Source organism: Cryptomeria japonica, chromosome 7 (assembly GCF_030272615.1).
Source record: "Cryptomeria japonica chromosome 7, Sugi_1.0, whole genome shotgun sequence".
Lineage (NCBI taxonomy): Eukaryota > Viridiplantae > Streptophyta > Pinopsida > Cupressales > Cupressaceae > Cryptomeria > Cryptomeria japonica.
This window is the reverse complement of record NC_081411.1, coordinates 27969142-27977181: the sequence shown is the minus strand read 5'-3', so window position 1 is coordinate 27977181 and position 8040 is coordinate 27969142.

The window sequence follows — 8040 nt, the reverse complement described above, 5'->3', positions numbered from 1 at the left end:
GAGGGATATTTCACCAAAGAGGGAGAGACCTACTTGTGCCTATTGTAAAAAGTTTGGTCATGAGGAGCGTCGTTGCCATTCTAAGAAGATTGATGAGCTCACACATATCCTCAAAAAGCATAACATTGATTTGCCTATTGTCTACAAGAAGGATGATTCATCAACTTCCACTTCTTCACATTCATAAGGAAAAGGGCAAGCATTCATGGCTTCTACAAGTGGGAAGACTCACTCTTTTGGGACAAGAAAAAGAAAAGCTCTATGTGCTACTATCAGTCATGATTCAGAGAGATGGCTTCTAGATTCAGGGGCTTCTCATCATATGGCATCTTCGCAGTCTATGTTCTCTACATTTGAGCCTTGCACCATGCCACAGATTTTGATGGGCAATCATACATACATGGATGTGATTGGGAAAGGATCTATTGACATTGGGGATAACTCCTTCAATGATGTGTTGTGTGTACCCCACTTGACAAACAATCTCCTTTCTATCTATCAAATCACACATGGCGCAACTAAGAGAGTTGTGGAGTTCACACCTGAGTCAATTTTCATTAGAGACTTGGAGACTAGAGCTATCATTGCGACTGGGGTGGTTGATCATGCATCTCGGTTATACTCCTTTTCAGATTTTGTTGATGATGATGATTTCACATTTGATGATTCTACACGTGATGATCACACTTCTTGTGATGGTTCAGTTTTTTAGAACTTTGGACACTTGAACATGGGGATTCTCACATGTGAACCCGTTCTTGAGTCTTGTATTTCATCACCTCATATTGATATCACATCACCTATTGCACCTGATGATGTGGATAGTGCGACAGTTTTGCCTTCATGTGATTTAGTGCAGCGGGATATTCATTGTCTTCCAGCTTCAGATTCATGGAATGATTACTTAACAGACATTGCAGGTTTGTTTGTGGAATCCTACATTGCAAATTTTGGAGACATCATTGATGACATTCATCTTCTCTTTGATGAAGGTGATCCTTCTTCGATTGTTGTGAGGGAACACTCTGACCCTCTTGTTCATTCTCTACATGATCATTCTTTTGAGGTTGACATGATTGTGGATACTTATGTACAACAGTTGGAGGAGGTCTCTTTATTTTTTGAAGAGACATGTGAGTCTTTGGAACATGTTCTACATCCATCTCCACTAGATCTTGGAGTGCCTTTTTTAACAGTGTGGCACAGTTTACCACCTTTGGAGGGGGTATCTTTCAACATCGACATGGGGACACTTGAGCAGTTTTCAAAGATTCCTTTCATCGTGAGTTTTTTTCATACATCTTCCCTTCATGATTGGGGAGACTTCATGGATACACCTTTGGTTTTGTTTCTTCCTAAGGGGAGGAATGTTGTTCGACGTTCATGGAGCAGTTTCTTATATATCGAGCTTCTATCATTGGTGCAGATTCCACATTGAGGGGGGGCTTCCTAGCTTCTCTTCTTCTCTCATATGGAGGGGACTTTTTCCTCACATGGGGTTTTGTCCTTCACATACTTCTATGAGAGTTCTTTGTATCTAGTTTTTATCTCTCTTTTGGGGGAGAGTTTTTTCCTATTGGGTTTTTCTCTCTTTCTCCACTTTGTGAGAGATTTCATTGCATTGGTTTTCATGCATTTGCATTTGTACATGGGTACCTAACATGGCCTAGTAGCCGGGACCCATCTTGCATTGCTTAGTTGCATTGTAGACTTAAGTGCATTCCCCTAAGTTGCATTTATGGAGGGGTGTTGGTGTAAATAATTATTCATCTTGGATATTATTACACTTACTTAAGTTTACTTAGGAAATGCATTTCACAGTAGTTTGGGTATGAGACACTTGGGTGTTTGTGCCACATTGGGATAGTGTGCGTAGGAGAATTTCCACCTTTTATGGTGTTGATCTTGTTGTTACACTCCACATTCAATGGGTGAGCCACCTCATGTGGACTATTATATTGTTTCTCCTACCTACCCACACCTATTTCCTACCTACCCTTGTTTCTTATTGAGCCACATGTCATGTTTGTGTGCTCACATATCCCTAGCCTTGCCTATATAAGCAGGCTCATCTACATTGTATGTAATGGAACAATTGATCATTTATCTTTTGATGAGAATACAGTTTATTCTTATCCTATATTTTGTCTCTATTGTACTTTTCATTGAGCTCTTGATCTTGGCAAAATCTCACAGCAACAATATCAAGTTGGGAATCTAGCAAGGAACTAGTGAAAATAATTTTAGAACAAGGGATTGAAATGCATCATCTAATTTAATGCCCTCAAAGAGTTGCAAAAGGCAAAGATGATGCGGATCTCTCTCTCTCTGAAATCCAGGGTTTTTGTTAGATACTCATAGAAAATTTAAAAAAACATAAATAAAATTAAAACAAATGTCATTGGTTCACAAAAAACATTAATACATACAACAAACTAAAATATAATTTAATTTTAAAAGATTGATAGATTATGTGTAATCTAAGGTTTATCTCCCAAATCTTCCTATTCCTCCCTCTTTAAAAAAAACATACAAAGGGTTAATTAAAAGTTATTGTCTACTAAGAATGGTTACTTTTTCTCACATAATTTACCATATTTACATTTAAAGATGTTAAAATTTGGCCTATTCTATTAGTAATTATTTCTTTATGACAAGTAATTCACTCACAAAGTCATATTCAATAATAAAAATGTGATGGTAAATAGTTTGGTAAATGATTTATAGGGAATCTAATAATCTTGAATCAAAACCTAAAGTAAAAAGTAACTACTATTTTATTGTTTTGGTGGTAAAAACTTTGGTAAATAATTTATAGGGAATCTAATAATCTTGAATCAAAAAGTAAAAGGTAACTACTATTTTATTGTCTCGTAGATCGATTTGGCTCTGATACCAAATGTAATGGTACTTTTCCCCTATGATTAATTAAGTATTTGCAGCGGATTAAATAAATCAAATATTAAGTTAAACCTAATGTAATTAACCTTTTATGTAAGATAAATAATTTAAAAGAAAGGTGTTTAATTTATTATTTATTATGAAGTGTTTACACAATATTTTAATAAAGTTTCAAAGTAATTATTCAAGGTAATGATAAACTAATCACTCATAAAATTTATATTATTTTATATTGAAAGAACCTTCGAACTTTTATAAACATGAATATACATCAATAATCAATAATTAAACATTGAGATAATAATTTGAAGCAGTGAAACATTAGGGCAATGATTATTGATTATAAATAAAACTGATTAATACATATTTGTAAATCATGGAGAGGTTGCTTTCCCACACGCAGAGGATTAGTTATAGGCCTAGGGTTTCCAGGCAAGGAAGCACTCCAGGAGGACACGATTCCTACACATAACCCCACATGCCTTCACGGCATGAAATAAACACGGCCCTGGCCAGGACACTCCCGGGTGTACGCTATACCCCGAGTTGGACACACACTGTATGCCCCTTCTCCAATGCCCAATGCCCAACCACCAGACCTTAAATATCCTCTCGCTTTTGCTTCTTTCAATTTCTTTTTCTTCTATTATTTTCTCCCTCTCCCTGTGTATCCTTCTTTATTAATTCACAGGTTTATATAATGTCACAGGGTGGTTACCAAAAATCACACACTTTCATAACTATAATAATGTTCATAATTACATTTATTTAATCATATTTATTGCAATTTATTTCCACGAGAAAAAGTCTTCCTCAAATTGTGAAAAAACAATCTCCACAAGGAAAATTTCAATTTTCGCTCACCTTGACCTCTTTCCTTGTAATGTCCCTTAATGGAATATTCTTATATTTTTGTCCAAACACCTTGTAAATGCACTTGTAATGTCCCCTATTTGGTTATCTCAGAAAGTTTGTACAATTACCCAATTGTGCCTTCTTATACTTTAGTGGAAATAATTGTTACTATGTCAGATACACAACATGCTTGTGCATTCGTTATGTATTGCTTTCAATGGAAGGATGGCTATGTATGATATATCTAATATAAATATGCAAAGATAACTGTGACGGGTTTCAAATTATGATAGTATTATCTTGTGATGGTATCTTGTGATGGATACAAATAAGAAATAAAGACCAAATCTCTTGATATCCTAGAAATGAATGTTGATCTACGTTAAATATCTTATGATATTGCATGGTTGCATCCCTTTGCCTGGGAATAGACATGACCCTCGATTCATATCTATCCATTATTTATACAAATCATGCTTTTCCTTCTAACTAATCATTGTCTAATAATATAACCTTAATCACACCCTTGCATATCCTCGCATCTTTTTGATGCTTTTGATTAGTTTATGGAGATTGCATGAGTATGAAAGTGCATTTCAATTATATTCATTGTCCTTGATAAGGGTCCTTTCCTTGTATCGTATATTCTTTATGTCCGCTCGCCTTGTATTTTGTAATCGATCAATCTCCTATCGGGTAACATTTACATAATGGCTCCTTGCTATTGATCATCACAACTCGTGTAGGAAGATATTGATCAACAATTATACATGCTTGTGATGGTATTCAAGACATGGCGACAGTCTTTAATATATAATTTCTCTGCTTATGATAGTTGATAGTTCGCACCATGAATTTCGCCCGATAATTATATAATAATTGGTCCAATATTCACAACAATAGAGTTATATTGTTTTCATCAAATAATAATCACCTCAACTATATATATTAAAGTTCCAATTAGTAATTACTTCAAGTCTTTGCCTATATGAACTAATTTGATAACATACTCTAATGTTTATATCAACAAGGATAGCGCATTTGTTTAATCTTATGCCCTTCTTACATAATTTAACAAATAAGTATTAAAATCGGTGGTTCAAGATCTGGTTGCTCTTGTAGTCATTATTAGACATCATGTATCGGGGCTTCTTGTCCTTGTTTGTGTAACACGAAAGATAATCAGATATTTTCTGTTCATCTGAAACGGATGCGGACATCACATTCCTGGCAATCTTGCAACATTACAACATTTGACAATTGTGACATTTTAAATAACTCTTTGTGTCTTGACAGCTTTACCTCAACCTACTTACCTCTCCCTCACTAGCAAAGGTTAACAACTAAAGAAACTACTGCCAAGCTAATCAAACTAACAAAACAAATACCCTAAAAAGGCAAAAAGTGGGGGTCCCTATTTGCAATGGAGCGATGTATGAAAACGTCACAACACTTAGTAATTCATATGGCTCAAAATAAAACATTACAACATTGTCTGAGCTTTAGCTCTTTATACATGCACCATTACATTAAGATACATTAAGATTCATATCCTCTTATAGCTCTATGGAGCTACACTACCAAGAGAATGAATGGAAAAATATAAAGCCATGTAATATATAGGAACTTGAGCACAACAATGAAGAGAGACAACATGAATAAAATAGTTTATTTTAAATCACCCATTAAGCATGGGAAACTTGTGATCGTGGATAGGCAAGAGGATTTAATAGGAAATCTATTTGAATCCATATCAGGATCTACTTCAAAGTTAGTCTTTAATGTTACAGATATGGATGTGCATATAGAGGATATAAGGTGACTATACAATTGAAGTAGCTGGGATTACAATCTCCAACACTCCCCCTAATCCCATCTAGAAATTTTGATTGATTTCTTAATCTCTTTTGGGGATTTTTTGACATCTGAAATCTTCAAATTCTAGAGATCGAACCTAGGAAATCCCATGATTCTATTGGGATGCTCTATCCATGAGGTCTAGCCCACTTGGTTACTTATCCTTTGCAGGTTCAGGTGTGATACACTTGTTTTTCTCAACACCTCCCATTGAGTCACATTATTGGTGCTCGGGATCCTAGTTTAGTGAGCTCTGCTAACCTAAAACTCAACCATATCATTCCCTTATACATTAACAGTTTCACTGATATTTTTATTACTTCAAACAACTGGTATCATTCTCATATTTTCTCTCTCTGATTGAAGATGATCATTTTAATAGCTACTATTATTGCCTTTGCTAGGATATACAGTGAACTGGGGAAATATTTTGTATTACAATGTATGTGAAAAAGCGCAAAAATTTGTTTTGATATCCAACAACAGCCATGTGAAAAGAGTACAGATCTAAGGGTGTAGTCAAAAAATCACAGTCTATGTTTAGCCCTGGCTAAAATGAGACAATTGAAATTGCCACAAAGCCAACAAAATAGCTGCAAAGAAATCACCAAGCACTGAGGAAAATTGCCACAACTGTTGAAGAATCCATGTGAAGATGGGATCAGAAGAAAGTTCAAATTACACATGTAGCTATGGTTACTAAAGCTCACTAAAGTCAAAAGAAGTGAAGTGACCAAAGTGACCGCTCAATTGGAATAAGAAATGTAGATCTTTGTAAAGGAGGAGACCATGATAGAATGAGATTGTTATGGAAACAGCCAAGAGGATCCAAAGCAATAGTCAAAGAGAACATAGAAAGAGTCATAGCTCTCGATTCATCTGCCACTCTAAAGAAAAGGTGATTACTATTATTGTTTATGAAAAGTTTGATTATGCATAAAGAAAGCGATATGAAGATCAGAAGTGAAAGATACAAAAGTTACAAAAGTTCAGAAGAAGCCTGAAAATTGGATTGATTAAAGAGAAAATTGTGGCTTTTTATAATCTGTACAGTCGTAAGTCAAAGATTTCTAGTTCTCGTCAAGGAGAAGCTAATGTCTGCAGAATTTAGAGGGTAATATAATACATTTTGTAAAAGGATGTACGAATAACCACCTAGGCTAAGAGAGAATAAAAAACTGTGTAGAAGAGAAGTCTCTCTTAGAGGCCATATCTAAAGTTTGTAGAACAAGAAAGTAAGAAAGAGGAGTTTACATATTTGGTTATCTGGAATTTCATCAAGCTAAATGACAAACTGGCTTGTATAATATCGAAGAGTCTATCACCCCTAAGTGCTCCCCAAGCAACCTAGAAAATCTGAAGATTTGCAACCTATAATTGGAAAAGATCTTGATTGGCAAAAAAAAAATTCCAAGACTTTTGTGTCTCCAAATTCATGACATGGACAATCTGATTGAAATGAACTTACTGAGGCTACAGACATTGAATTGTCTCAAAATCAACAAGTGTAAGAGGCTTAAAAGACTGTCAAAAAATCCAATTTTTGAAATCTTTTAGTGTTTAACATTGGTCAATGCCCTGAGCTTCAAGAGTTAAGTGTCACACATCTAACTTGTTTGGAAAAAAAAAATTATACATGTGAATGGATGAAGATTTTGCTAAGTTTATCCGACCTTAAGAAGCTTGTAAAACTAGACATTTTCCATTGTTCAGTATTCGAGTTATGCTTTCCTTGAGGATATTTGTGTTGGTGGATGCGGGGAGCTGAAAATACCTCACATTGAAAGGTTAAAAAAAGTTGAAAATAGTCATGACTGTCTCGGGCTTCAATAGGTGGTGATTCCTAAAGGCCCAAACTGCATTAAGAGGATTATAACTGGAAATTGTCAACATTTGAAAAAAGGTTCTAGTGACTTTACGACAATAAAATTATTCATATTAGATTGTCCACAGCTCGAAAAGCTAACATGTTTTCCAGAATTGATTTACCCTGAGGAGATTTCAATTTTCAACTGTGGGAAATGGTAGGACATAATTTTACCAACAACTCTAAACCTGAAGGATTGAAATCCCAAATAAACACACAACACAATTCTCTAAGACTGCAGCTCTGATTGCCAATCAAACGATATGGAACTTCTTCTAACTCCACTAAACTTGTGATGTACCCAAACAAAACCCCGTCCAGTATTGTTAATATTAATTAAGAAAGCTCCTTGTATTGTATTAGTTCTGAGATGCCATGCTGACTGTAATATGTAATAGACTGTCTTGAATGTTGTAAGAAAGCTCCTTGTATTGTCTTTTTCTGAGATGCCATGCTGACTGTAATATGTAATAGACTGTCTTGAATGTTGTAAGAAAGCTCCTTGTATTGTCTTTATGTAATATGTAATAGACTGTCTTGAATGTTGTAAGAAAGCTCCT